At 42.0% G+C, this 15,657-nt stretch overlaps 1 protein-coding gene across 2 annotated transcripts in view; it reads right to left on the minus strand.

Moving 5' to 3' along the window:
• Positions 1–15,657, minus strand: part of cwc27 (CWC27 spliceosome associated cyclophilin) — a 56,079-nt gene that overhangs the window by 20,354 nt on the left and 20,068 nt on the right. The gene's annotated exons all lie outside the window — the stretch shown is intronic.

Raw genomic sequence — 15,657 nt, forward strand, 5'->3', positions numbered from 1 at the left:
TTGCTTTGACATATTTGTGGAAATGAACCGTTCCCGACATGAAATAATTTGAAAGCTTTGCTGACTTATGTGACTGACTGGGGAGGTGAAGTGCAAGGCAAGCATAAGCAGGGCTCTGCCAAAGGTGCTTCCACAAAGTATTGACTCAGGGGTGTGAATAATGAGATATTTCCATTTCATTTCATTTTCAAGAAATTTGCAAAAATGTCTAAAAACAGGTTTTCACCTTGTCATGATGGGGTATTGTGTGTAGATGGGTGAGCAAATAAAAACATCCCTACCTAGTTCATCTGCACACTTATTTCCACAACAGCCCTCTGATGTCACAGACTGAGATGGCAGGCAGGCAGCCTCAGTCACCTGGCTTCTGGAGTTATGGTAACTCTGACTCGCGGGTAATGTCCCCAGGCCCCGACAAGACGGGACACACAGAGGGGACAAAACAAACAACGTAACGCGTCACGGACATACCTCCTGCGTCTGGGCCTGTCATCTATTAAGAGCTGCCATAGTACTGTACGAACGCTGCTGGCTGGAACACTGGGCCATTGTCTGAGAGAGGCTGGTATGTTTGCGACTTGATCATCCAGAGGGGAGAAATGGTATTCAGCACATATTACACAAGTATGAGGCCTATTCTTCAGAGCAATTTTAAAAAAACTAGCTCATCTTGAAATCATGATACTGTAACTGTACTTCACCTTTCACTACTTGGTGTGTATTAGAGGTCGACCGATTAATCGGAATGGGCGATTAATTAGGGCCGATTTCAAGTTTTCATAACAATCGGAAATCGGTAATTTTGGATGCCGATTTTTTTTACACCTTTTTTTAACTAGGCAAGTCAGTTAAGAACACATTCTTATTTTCAATGACGGCCTAGGAACGGTGGGTTAACTGCCTTGTTCAGGGGCAGAACGACATATTTTTACCTTGTCAGCTCAGGGATTCAATCTTGCAACCTTACGGTTAACAAGCCCAACGCTCTAACCACCTGCCTCACGAGGAGCCCGCCTGTTACGCGAATGCAGTAAGAAGCCAAGGTAAGTTGCTAGCTAGCATTAAACTTATCTTATAAAAAAAATCTATCAATCATAATCACTAGTTATAACTACACATGGTTGATGATATTACTAGTTTATCCAGCGTGTCCTGCGTTGCATATAATCGATGCAGTGCGCATTCGCGAAAAAGGACTGTCGTTGCTCCAACGTGTACCTAACCATAAACATCAATGCCTTTCTTAAAATCAATACACAGAAGTATATATTTTTAAACTTGCATATTTAGCTAAAAGAAATCCAGGTTAGCAGGCAATATTAACCAGGTGAAATTGTGTCACTTCTCTTGCGTTCATTGCACGCAGAGTCAGGGTATATGCAACAGTTTGGGCCGCCTGGCTCATTGCGAACTAATTTGCCAGAATTTTACGTAATTATGACATAACATTGAAGGTTGTGCAATGTAACAGCAATATTTACTTAGGGATGCCATCCGTTTGATAAAATACGGAACGGTTCCGTATTTCACTGAAAGAATAAACGTTTTGTTTTCGAAATGATAGTTTCCGGATTCGACCATATTAATGACCTAAGGCTCATATTTCTGTGTGTTATTATGTTAGAATTAAGTCTATGATTTGATAGAGCAGTCTGACTGAGCGATGGTAGGCACTAGCAGGCTCGTAAGCATTCATTCAAACATCACGTTCGTGCGTTTTGCCAGCAGCTCTTCGCAATGCTTGTTGTCGATGTGTTCCTGGTTCGAGCCCAGGTAGCGGCGAGGAGAGGGATGGAAGCTATACTGTTACACTGGCAATACTAAAGTGCATATAAGAACATCCAATAGTCAAAGGTATATGAAATACCAATCGTATAGAGATAAATAGTCCTATAATTCCGATAATAACTACAACCTAAAACTTCTTACCTGGGAATATCGAAGACTCATGTTAAAAGGAACCACCAGCTTTCATATGTTCTCATGTTCTGAGCAAGGAACTTAAACGTTAGCTTTCTTACATGGGACATATTGCACTTTCTTCTCCAACACTTTGTTTTTGCATTATTTAAACCAAATTGAACATGTTTCATTATTTATTTGAGGCTAAATTGATTTTATTGATGTATTATATTAAGTTCAAATAAGTGTTCATTCAGTATTGTTGTAATTGTCATTATTACAAATAAAAAAATATAAAAAAAATGTAAGTATTTTTTAAAATTAAAAAAAGATAAAAAAGATATATATTTTTTAAATCGGCCGTTTAATCGGTATCGGCTTTTTTTGGTCCTCCAATAATCGGTATCGGCGTTGAAATATCATAATCGGTCGACCTCTAGTGTGTATGGCCAGTGGGATTTTAGCATGTAAATCTTGGTGGGGCAAAACAAACAACATGTGGGATGCATGCCAGCAAAGCCACTACACAACACTAAACAATAAATTAATTGCGCTATATAACGGTGACAAACAGTGGCTAAGACAAACAGTCGAATAAGACATTAATGAGCGAGCTAGGACGGACATAGTCAATATAACTATGTATTTAGCACTTTTGAAATGTACAGCAACAGAATTCAGAATTTCTCTAAAACAGGTTATAGGCTACATGTGCACAACCAAGTCAGAACAGTAGGCGAAATTAAGTGGGTGAGGTACATGGGCTACTAACATCTAACTACACAACATACACTTAATTTACTTTCTTAGCTACAATATACATACCTCCCTGGCATATTACATCATTTATGCCTCAGCATACAAGACATTTTTGGACCTTGTTGTGCTGTGCTCACTTGAACAGGAAGGTGGCACGTCAGTCCTTCGTGGGCAAATTGTGTAATAAAAGTCTGGCATTCTCTGGATTTATGGTGCTTTCAAGACAACTGGGAACTCTGACAAAAACAAGGTCGAATCATGACGTCAGTGATTTTCAGGTTCTCGTCAGTGATTTTCAGAAGAAGACTCAGAGTTCTCGATCTACAATTCCGAGTTGGATGACTGTTCGAAACGTATTTCCCTGTTGGAGCTTGTTTTTTCCGGAATTCCCAGTTAACTTGACTTCATTGAGTTCAAGACTTCGCAGATCCGAGCTAACAGTTGTTTGTTTGCACAAATCATGCTTCATTGACCGCAAGGCCAATGTTAAACGTTTATAATTTTAAATTAGGAAAAGAGCCCCTTAATCCCAGATTTGGGACCACACAGCCACTGTCACTGATTCCTTCCAAACCACTCATTGTTGAATTTGCGATTTCCAACTTGTTGTGTAATGTTTATGTCCAATAGCTGATGAGCACCGATACGTTTTATATATCATTTCTCTTCATTATTTCTCTTCATATGACAAGGATTAAAAAGGATTTGCCAGTAGACTTGATTCATGATGACTGCTAACTAAGATTTTGAAAGTATGATGTTGACATGATCAGTCAAAGCTACTGTACAAATAACGTGATATGACGCCATTTTATCTGTCGCCAATGACCTTCAGCCTTCTTGGATGGGCACTTCTAATGTAACTCTATGGCAGCACCCAAGGGGCTAGAATTTTAGAGCTCTACCCTTAGACTTGACGGTGAAGTAGTGTCCCCATGAGTGACAGAATACTGAGCCAATCACGGCGCAATGCTCCGTATTTCCTGCTGGCTTGCCCCACCACCACATAAAGCACTGAGCTAGGCTGAAACACCTGCATTTTGTAGCTGCCTTAATCAAGAAAGCAAAAAAAGAGACCATGTTTGTATGTGGCTTTATTAACTCAATGACATATATATATTTTTTTACATTGTTTGCAAACTGATATGTGAAACGTATTAATGTCGAAATAACATGCAAAACAGGCAAGCCCCCCCCCCCCGCCGTTTATTTGCATTGTTTGTAACTTGTTTTTAAATTTATTTTATTTGTACATAATGTTGCCGCTACCGTCTGAAAATAACTGCTGGACATCAGGACTGCGATTACTCACCACGGACTGGCAGAATCCTTTTTTTCCTTTAACGAGGCTGACGACCACGACGCGAACAATACACTGCTTTCTCAGGAACATGCCCAGATCCCCGTGATTCGCGTGATGAGGAGGCAGAGAAAAAAGGGCCAGAGGGCAGGCTGCCTTCTGAGAATTCGTAGGTAATCGAATAAACCCCCACTTCCTTCCATTCTGCTAGTAAATGCGCAAACTTTGGAAAATAAAAACGATGACCTACACGCAAGATTAACTTCTTCGGGGTAGCATTTTCACTTTTGGATAAATAGCGTGCCCAATTTCAACTTCCTTCTACTCATCCCCAGAATATAAGATATGCATATTATTAGTAGATTTGGAAAGAAAACACTCTGAAGTTTCTAAAACTGTTTGAATCATGTCTGTGAGCATAACAGAACTTATGTAGCAGGCAAAACTCCGAGGACAAACCATTCAGAATTCTTTTTTTTTTTTGAGGTCACTGTCTTTTCAATGAGTTTTCATTGGGACACCAGATTTCTAAGGGACTTGTTTGCAGTTCCTATCGCTTCCACTGGATGTCACCAGTCTTTGGAAATTGGTTGAGGTTATTCCTTTGTGTAATGAAGAAGTACAGCCATCGTAAAGGAGGGTCACTTGAAGTAAATTGTTTGAGAGAGGCACATTACCAAAAAAGTTGTGTCAGTTTGTTTTCTTTTTGTATTGAACACAGATCATCCCGTCTTCAAATTGATCGATTATTAACGTTTAAAAATACCTAACGTTGTATTACAAAAGTAGTTTGAAATGTTTTGGTAAAGTTTACATGTAACTTTTGATATATTTTGTAGTGACGTTGCGCAAGTTGGAAGCTGTGTTTTTCTGGATGAAACGCGCCAAATAAATTGACATTTTGGATATATATCGACGGAATTAATCGAACAAAAGGACCATTTGTGATGTTTATGGGACATATTGGAGTGCCAACAAAAGAATTTCGTCAAAGGTAAGGCATGAATTATGTTTTTATTTCTGCGTTTTGTGTCGTGCCTGCAGTGTTGAAATATGCTACTCTCTTTGTTTACTGTTGTGCTATCATCAGATAATAGCATCTTATGCTTTCGCCGAAAAGCCTTTTTGAAATCTGACATGTTGGCTGGATTCACAACGAGTGTAGCTTTAATTTGGTATCTTACATGTGTGACTTAATGAAAGTTAGATTTTTATATCATTTTATTTGAATATGGCGCTCTGTATTTTCCCTGGCTATTGGCCAGGTGGGACGATTGCGTCCCACCTACCCCAGAGAGGTTAAATTACCAACGGGACATTCAAAACTGTAATATCTTAAGCTTCATGGAGTCGTGGCTGAACGACGACACTATCAACATACAGCTGGCTGGTTATCTTTTCTGGCGCAGGTGTTCCACTAGCGACCCACCTCGACAACATCCTGTGAAATTGCAGAGCGCGAAATTCAAATTACAGAAATATAAATATTTAACGTTCATGAAATTACATGTCATACATCAAAATAAAGCTTAACTTCTTGTAAATCCAGCCTGTGTCCGATTTCAAAAAGGCTTTACGACGAAAGCACACCATGCGATTATCTGAGGACAGCGCCCCGCATACAAAAGCATGATTTTAAACCCCCCAACCAGGCAGGTGCGCCACAAAAGTCAGAAATAGCGATTTAATAAATGCCTTACCTTTGAAGATCTTCTTCTGTTGGCACTCCAAACGGTCCCAGCTACATCACAAATGGTTATTTTGTTCGATAAAGTCCTTCATTATGTCCCCAAAAACTCAGTTTAGCTGGCACGCTTCATTCAATAATCCACCGGTTTCCCTCCTTCAAAATGCATACAAAATGAATCCCAAACGTTACCAATAAACTTCTCCAAACAAGTGAAACTTGGGGGGGATGGTTTGTCCTCTGGGTTTCGCTGGCCATATCAGTTCTGTTATACTGACAGACATTATTTTAACAGTTTTAGAAACTTTAGAGTGTTTTCTATCCAAATCTACCAATTATATGCATATACTAGCTTCTGGGCCTGAGTAACAGGCAGTTTACTTTGGGCACGCTTTTCATCCGGACGTCAAAATACTTCCCCCTAGCCCAAAGAGGTTATACGCTGTATCGGCAGGATAGAATAGCGGCGTCTGGTAAGACAAGGGGCGGCTGACTATGTATTTTTGTAAATAACAGCTGGTGCACGATATCAAAGGAAGTCTCGAGCTATCGCTCGCCTGAGGTAGTGCATCTCATGATAAGCTGTTTACATACCACCACAGTCAGAGGCTGGCACTAAGACAGCATTGAATGAGCTGTATTTCGCCATAAGCAAACAAGAAAACTCACCCAGAGGCGGCGCTCCTAGTAGCCGGGGACTTTAATGCAGGGAAACTTAAATCCGTTTTACCAAATTTCTATCAGCATGTTAAAAGTGCAACCAAAGGAGAAAATGTAAAAATAATAATAAACTCCGGAGCACCTTTACTCTCCACACACACAGACGCATACAAAGCTCTCCCTCGCCCTCCATTTGGCAAATCTGACCATAATTCTATCCTCCTGATTCCTGCTTACAAGCTAAAAAATTAAAGCAGGAAGCACCAGTGACTAGATCAATACAAAAGTGGTCAGAGGAAGCAGATGCTAAGCTACAGGACTGTTTTGCTAGCACAGACTGGAATACGTTCCGGGATTCCGCCGATAGCATTGAGGAGTACACCACATCAGTCATTGGCTTCATCAATAAGTGCATTGATGACGTCGTCCCCACAGTGACCGTACGCACGTATCCCAACCAGAAGCCATGGATTACAGGCAATATCCGCACTGAGCTAAAAGGCTAGAGCTGCCGCTTTCAAGGAGCGGGACTCTAACTCGGAAGATTATAAGAAATCCCGCTATGCCCTCTGACGAACCATCAAACAGGCAAACCGTCAATACAGGACTAAGATCGAATCGTACTACACCGGCTCTGATGTTCGCCGGATGTGGCAGGGCTTGCAAACCATTACAGACTACAAAAGGGAAGCACAGCAGAGATCTGCCCATTGACACGAGCCTACCAGACGAGCTAAACTACTTCTATGCTCGCTTCGAGGCAAATAACACTGAAACATCAGAAGAAGACTCAAAAAATTGTCAAAGACTCCAGCCACCCTAGTCATAGACTGCTCTCTCTTCTACCGCACGGCAAGTGTTACCGGAGTGCCAAGTCTAGGTCCAAGAGGCTTCTAAACAGCTTCTACCCCTATAAGACTCCTGAACACCTAATCAAATGGCTACCCAGACTATTTGCATTGCTCCCCCTCCCCCTCTTTTACACTGCTGCTACTCTCTGTTGTTATCATCTATGCATAGTCACTTTAATAACTCTACCCACATGTACATATTACCTCAACTAACCGGTGCCCCTGCACATTGACCCTGTACTGGTACCCCCCCTGTATATAGTCTCTCTTTTTTAACTCTTTACTTCTTATTCTTATCCGTATAACATTTCACTGTAAGGTCCACACCTGTTGTATTCGGCGCATGTGACTAATAAAATTTGATTTGATTTGACATGTCATTGCATATTTAGTTGGGTGTTGCTAAGGCAGTTCAGATATTTACCATGTTTGTAACGAGTCATACATTTTAATGTGAGTCATGCTACTGCTAGTCAGTTCAGCCAAGATGTTAGTTAGTAATGCTAGCTCGTTAGGTCTGGTGTAGCTCACACATATTATTCTGTTCATATTGCCTGTATTAGTAGAGGCTGGTGGGAGGAGCTATAGGAGGATGGGCTCATTGTAATGGCTGGAATGGAATCAATGGAATGGTACCAAACCCATCAAACACATTTGACTACGTTCCATTGATTACACTGAGCCCTTCCTCCTATAGCTCCTCCTACCAGCCTCCTCTGGTCTGTATATGCTCATAGTCATGTTTATGGACATGTAGCCCTTTTTAGCCTGTAGCTTTCCTTGTGGCCAGTTACTATTCCATCTTGGTCGTGGTCTTGTGCGCATGCGCAGATCCTAGTTAAAATTGCAATCACATTTCAGTTGCTAGTCCAGCTACTTTCTTTCTCATTATATTGTTGCTTATCAGCAGTCATTCTCTGTTGTGTACATTCATTCGGCCTGTATGCTGAATTGTGTCTAGTCCTATAATTGTGGTATTACTTTCTGGTCATTATAGTGTTTATAGCAATGCACAGGATTTAAGTTATCACTGTATCCTACCTGGTATAAGCTATTCCCTAGCACTCATACAACATTATGCAGTATGTGCATGTGCATTATGTCTAGCTGACCAAACTCAACTCCATGGTGAAGGAAGTTTGATGAACTCCACCAAAGGAGTTGAGCAGAGGACAGGCTTTGTGGAATTCATCTCCGACTACATCGATTCGCCCAAGGTCACCTACATTATATCTTGCCTATACTGCTATTCCGGAGATGCCCTGTATTTGTCATTTCTTTCGATTCCTGCGTAGAACCACTTTTATACACTCTCACTACTCTGTGAGAAGTCAGTACTCAACCTGGTGTGGTAAACCAATATCTGCAATAAACCTGTTCTGAAGACTTCTGACTTGTTCTTGCCGGACATCCCTGTGGCGGCTGAATCCTGTCCACTGGTACCTATAGTTCTCTACTAGCCTTTAGTATTATTCTGTAATAATGTTGTCTGTTTAGAGTGAAAAGGCTTTTTTTAATGCTGTCAGTTCACTTTATAAGGAACCTAATAGAGTAACAAAAAGCTTAAGCCCCACAGGGTATTTGGGGTTGGATGGCTATCATTATAAGTCCAGAAAACCATGCAATTACTCATTTCACAAGGTATTTAGGCCACAAATACTCCAAATTTGTAGCAATCATCGGAATCCCCTAGCAAAGACTGGGGCCACACTCTCTCACTCTCCACAGTCCAGGCCTCTTCCCCAGAGTCAACATGGAAGTCTGCTCTGCTGCTCGAGGTGCAAATCTTTCCCTTTGATTTACGATAGCAAGAAGTGATCCCTTTCCATCTTTCCCGTTCACCCCTTGCGCTCTGCCCCCTCACAGCAGCCCGGGACTTGCAGGATGCTGAATGATGATTCCCTTGGGCACTAACACAAGGAACACACGTCGCCCTCTCCAGCTGTTGTCACTAACTACTATCTTTGAGTTTGATGGCCATTCTAACTACATTCTTCCCCCTAGCTATCACCTGGGCCAGAGAGAGCTACAAATCACAGGCCTGATGTGTTAACGTGGGGGGGGGGGGGGGGGGGGGGTTGTTGTGAATGACAGACTCCTCTTCTTTAGGGGCGGAAGCTCCCTCCATTTCTCTTTTCCTCTTTAACCAATCAACGCTTGTTCAAGACGAATCGCTTTCAAAGACCTGGAGCAGTCAAAGCCGTGTCAAAAGAAACCCTGTTTCTCATCGATCAGCACACTCATCAGAAATAGTTCAGAAAATGTGTGTTGTGAGGCCGCCTACTCCTCCCGCTTTCTATCCATCATAGTCATTGCCGTCACAACAATAAAATAATGCAGATTCCAGCTGTGAACTGAGTGATGTGGATCTGAGTTTCCTACATATTGCCTCCCAAAGAAGTCACAACTGGGAAACCCAACACCACCACTATATCGTCGTTGAACCTTAATTTCCTTCCAAACAGAAATTTGGAAATTAAGGTTTCTGTCAGTTTCTTTTTGCTCAACGATTAGCTATGTCCTCTGACATAATTTGGCTTAATAACGTTGCCAAATAAATGTGTAAATCTCCATTTGAATGTATTCTTCAAAAGGCCAAAAGAAATTACAACACAATCCTTGACTCAACAGCCAAATTGAATCCCATTCCTAAATATTAAAAATTCTCGAATGAAGCCACACGATTCATAAAATGTCGAACTGAACTGCCTTTGTCAGAAACGTGAACTGATATTTTGGAGAAAAAAAATAAACCTAACTGCAACATATAATCATAAGTCAATTGACGTTTCAAAGATCAGTCTTTGTTTCTTCCACATCAACAATTTGACTGACAAGGCGCCATTGAAATAAAACACGCTGTGCACACAGGCATAACCTGTATAAATAACTTGGAGTGGTAGAAAGAATGTTGCCACATCATTGAGGGTGGGTATAAAATGGACAGTGTTTTCAGCCTGTCTTTCTTATTTTTGGCTCTCAGAACCAACACTTATGCCAAGAAAGAGAAAACCAGACTAGAAGAACATGCTATAATTTATGTCTTGAAAATGGAAGCGATGTCTGTCGAAAATAATAACTCAAAAGGTAACTCAAATGTCTCTTTTAGCGCTCTACTGGGTGAGTTCTGAGGTGACAATTGGCTTTTTCCCCTGATTAAGCTGCCGCATGCCAAGTTAGTGGGTAGTGGATGCTGCTGTTGTTAGCGCATGGAGGAGGAATATGTTTGCTTCTGGCACTGAGCACAAAGATGTGTATAGCCTGTGTGGACATAGGAAGTCCAGGGGGACCAGATTCAAGGCCTGCTGCAAGAAACCAAATTATGAAATCAGTTCCCAGCAAACAAGGGACGTCCTGAGGACATCCGGCGACGTTCCCATTAGGTCCCTTAAGGGTTTCGGTGCGACGTTATCCCACTGACGTTCTGAGAACATTGCATGATGGTCCCATGGGGAACGTTCTCTGGTGGACCTTTGTCTAGTTCCCTGTAAGTAACCAGGACATCACTGAGGACCATGTCAGGAACTTTTTAGGACGTTCTCAAGACTTTCCTTTTACTAGTCCTTAGGGAACATTTTCTGGGGAACCTTTTCATAATTCCCGGTTTGTCCGTGGGACGTTTTTAGGACGTTGCGTCATGGTCCCCTGAAGGTCCCGCGAACATTCTTGGGAATTTGTGTCATGGTCCCCTGAAGGTCCCGCGAACGTTCTTGGGAATTTGTGTCATGGTCCCCTGATGGTTTTGTCTACTTCCCTGTTTGTCTCGTGGACGTGCCCAAGGATGCTTTTAGGACATTCTTGGTACGTTGTGTCATTGTCCCTGGAGGTTTTTGTCACATGATGATTCCAGGTGTCCCAAACCAATATAAGTAAAGTAATGAAATGGTATGGGGTTTTTAAGGTAAGTGATATGCTGTTCAGCTAAAACGATATTTAAAGATATTTAATCAATGACAATATGATTACATTTGACATAAACACTTAGTACGGTCTTTTCAATATGACCCCAACTTGGATTTGCTTCTTGATTTGGGGTATGCTGATCTTTCTGTTGTGCCACAAAGTCGGTATAATTTCCCAGCCTCCCGAGTGGCGCAGTGGTCTAAGGCACTGCATCGCAGTGCTAGCTGTGCCACTAGAGATCCTGGTTTGGGTCCAGGCTGTCGCAGCCGGCCGCGACCGGGAGAACCATGGGGCGGCGCACAATTGGCCCAGCGTCGTCCGGGTTAGGGGAGGGTTTGGCCGGCAGGGATGTTCCTGTCCCATCGCGCACATGGACTCCTGTGGCGGGCCGGGCGCAATGCAAGCTGACACGGTCGCCAAGTGTACAGTGTTTCCTCCAACACATTGGTGCGGCTGGCTTCCGGGTTAAGCGGGCGTTGTGTCAAGAAGCAGTGTGGCTTGGCTGGGTTGTGTTTGGGAGGACGCACGGCTCTCGACATTTGCCTTTCCCGAGTCCGTACGGGAGTCGCAGTGATGGGACAGGACTGCAACTACCAATTGGATACCACAAAATTGGGGAGAGAAATGGGTTAAAAATAAATAAAATATATAGATTCAAAAAAATTACAATAATTCAGCAGTCCCCTACACATTCATTAATTATAATCCATCACAGCACTTAATTACAATAGCAGTGCAGATGGCACTCTTGTTATCAGTTATTTACAACTATTCTCTCATTGATTTAATTTACTTATTTCAGCAATTTGAGGGTTTTCTGTATAGTTGTCTAATGTTGGTGGGGGAAATATTATTCAGTTTTAATGTTTCTCCTGAATCACTATGATAAATATAATAATTTTTCTTCAGTGCATTTTTAACAGAGCTGAGATTTACTTTGAAGTACAAAGTGTAGGAAAAGCCCTACAGGTGAAATCAGTCATTGATACAGACGTGGTGGCATAGCAGGAAGATCAGAATCCCGTGAACCAAGACGTGAGTTTAAATCCCATGTGAGGGAATGTTAAATAATAATTACTGTATGAATAAACATATACAATGTAATCATGAATGTCAAAGAGAGTCATATATGTAAGTTGAAAACACTATGTTAAAAGCACCTCTGGAGTGTTAGTTCCCGGGACCAACTGGGAACTATGCAAAATCTTCAGCGGACCATGACACAACGTCCCAAGAACATACTCTGGGACATCCCCGGGACCAACCGGGAACTAGACAAAACCTCCAGGGAACCATGACACAACGTCCCGATAACTTTTGTTGACAATTTCTTGATGTCCTAACGACTCATTATTGTTTGCAGGATTAGTGCCTGGGATCAGATCAGTAGCCTGTCAAAATAGCTTCCACTCATACTTAGAAAAATACCTAATTTAGGACAATAACTCATTTAGGACAATAACTAATTTAGGACAATGCCATACATGGCAATAGGTTTTTAGCTAATTTCAAATACTTTGTGTAAACATTAATTTAATATACAATATTTTCCATTATAAATGACAGCGATAAGTTAAAACCGATTAAAATGGGAATCTTACAGCTAGAAATAGGCAAGGCATTTCAGATCAGAAAAATTTACATTTTTATTATATTCTGACAATTACAAACTCAGTGATTAAACTTCAGGCTCTCGTCTGCTACTAACATTACCCTAACCGTCCCAGATAGATATGATGGAGCTCCCCTTTCTTGTTTTTTCCTGGTATTTCGTTGGAGATTGCTGAGTACATGGTGAACATGCCTCCTCCAAACGGTCCATGACCTGTCTTGGCCAAGTAGCAGGGGAGTGTGCGTCCCAATGGCACCCTATTCCCTACATAGTGCACTACTTTTGGCCAGAGCCCTATGGGCTCTGGTAAAAGTAGTGCACTGTATAGGGTGCCATTTGGGACACAGATGGGGAGGACTCCGTCCAAGCACAACATGTGCACAAGCAGGATCAGAATTCCATCCTCTGCAATTTCATTCTCATAAAAAATTGGACAAAGAGGAATCTAGAGCACTTCAGTCTTCTTGTGTGTATTTATCAATAGTGTGTTTGGCAAGCTAAGAAAACAATCTAGATTTGACATTTTTTTTCTTTCGCAAACCGTTCGGTCACACTTTAATTAATCAAAAGTGCTTAGAAAACATTTTGGAGGGCAAACGGCTTTGCAAACACCAGTCTTCTGCTAACAGAAATTCAAAACGTCTATGGGTCTAATGGTCCTGTCCAAATGTCCTCTCTCTATTGAAAGCGTAAAAGAACAATACCCATTTTATTTGCCACATGAATGTGAGGAATGTTGAGTGTATTGAAGTGCACGTCCATGTACGTATGTTTTGGAAGTGATGTCTCTTTGTCTTAATAGCAGACCGGTGAGGTAATGATGATACAGAACCACAAAGTCAGCAAGTTTACCCACTAAATTCCCTTTCCCTAGAGACTACAGTCAAACCTACCACAGCTGCATCTGAGCTTCTTTGGAATAGACCGCTGCTCAGAGGTCAGGCTGTGGGGGGTCAGATTTTTGGCCCCATCGAGGCATTCAATGTGAGGACAGTGACGTACAACAGCCTCCCTATTCAAAGCTGTTTGAAGGTCAAAAGGTTTTCCTGAGCACTAATCCTTAGAGAAAGTAGGGCAGAAACCTGCCTGACCAGGCAGCTTTAGAGAGAGTAGAATTTATTAATAAAACAAGACTTACTGACCTTTACTGGGTCACAGTGATTTAGTTTTTTTAGTAACAGCAAAGTTAAAGTGAAAACAAAATCTGTATCCGAAATGGCAACCTACGCCCTATATATAGTGCACTAGTTTTGATCAGACCAAATAGGGCTCTGGTGTTCAAAAGAGGTCAGTAAACCATATAGGGCCAGGGGTCGGAACCGGTTAAAAAGAAAACTGAAAATAATAACTTTTCAAGGAACAGAACCAGAACAGGGAACGAAAGTGATCTATACCGTTCCAGAAAATAAACGTTATTTTTGAAAGCATGGGATCCGGTTAATGACATTATTTTATGCTCCGGGTATTTTTTCCAGTTCCACAACAACAAAAAAATGCAACAAAGCACCTATGCAAAGTCCTGCCTCTGTCAATCAGAAACTTCATCCAGTATCTGCCTGCCAGCTGAACATCTTTGCCTGTGTGTGTGCGTGTGTGTGTGCGTGTGTGTGTGTAGGCTACCTGCCCCTCCCCCTCTGAAGCACAGCTGTAGCCTACTAATGTTACAAGTTTGATTCAGAATATAGGGAGAGATTTTTAAATTAGAGAAGAAAGGGTTAACTTTTTCAATGCTAGTTAGGGATACTATAGCTATCACATTTCACGTGTTATTGATTCTGGTGCTGCTGTGCACACACAAGCTTGTTAGCTAGCTTGCTAGCTAGCTCTGGTCCAACGACTCTCAAGTTCAAAGACATTCAAAGTTCCATAGAAGCCGCTCCTCCGTAGGTATAGCTCTGTGGCCCTAATTCAGATAATGCATGGCATAACAAGATTCCCAGCACTTCAAGCCAAGCCTCCTCCTCCACCCTCTCAACACCTGCAAAATGTAAGTTGTATATCACGTCCTACACTTGTCTTTCCATTATGTAAACAACTCACTGAGCTATAACCTGCCTGCTCCATAGCAAGCAAGCTATGGGGGGGGGGGGGGGGGGTTTCGAACCGGTTCAGAACTCTATTTTGCTGGTCGAAACAGGATATATATGGTTCGGTTCAGAACTAAACTATTGGAAATTCATTTAGGTTTCAACCTCTGTAGGGTGCAGCCAAAATGTGAAGCAGTAGCTGTTTTACCGCTTTAAACCCAAAGTCACCATCCATCCAGAATGATGAGAATGAGATAAAAACCACCTCCTTCAGTATCTAACCCACCACACCACGCAACAGTGCATTCCTCTCCCTCAGCTGAGTCACAGGATTCAGTGTTTAAGCAGACATCTGGCCCCCTGCAGAGTCCACTGGCCCGTGACTTCTCTTCTACACATTCCATCCTACTGAATGAAGCCTCACGTCCAACACATTTATGTAATGAGAGGAACGTTCAAAGAGGCTGCTGCCCAGCCAGAGACACACATAAATGCCTCCTGGTTAACCCCGGTTACAGCATCCGGCTGGATAACCACATCTACACTGACCTACCTGTTGTGACTTACCTGAACTGAAGCTTTTGTGTCTCCCTGTGACCTGCCAAGTAGGCCTACACAGAAACGTTTCTAGCTGGGATCCAGTCTCAGTTGAGACCTAATAGTGGGTTCTGAGTCTAGTATCCACCATGTGGTAAGCACTGAGTAAGAGGCAGTGTTGGGAAAAAAAGACAAACAGTGTCTAGGAGATGATGAGAGCATCTCAACATCTCATGAACTTAAAAGCGCCTTGCGGTGACCCCCCTGTTCATTTGGCATTTATGCCACCACAAGACCACATGGACCATTGGTTTTGTTGCAAAACAACGTTTTCAGCTTCTCAGTCGTACTTAAATCTGAGCCAACGTGGTTTTCATGATTGTCCAAAAATATATGTTTCTTTATCGGCGGGTGTACCG

Source organism: Salvelinus namaycush, chromosome 31, assembly GCF_016432855.1.
Source record: "Salvelinus namaycush isolate Seneca chromosome 31, SaNama_1.0, whole genome shotgun sequence".
In the NCBI taxonomy this organism is placed as follows: Eukaryota; Metazoa; Chordata; class Actinopteri; order Salmoniformes; family Salmonidae; genus Salvelinus; species Salvelinus namaycush.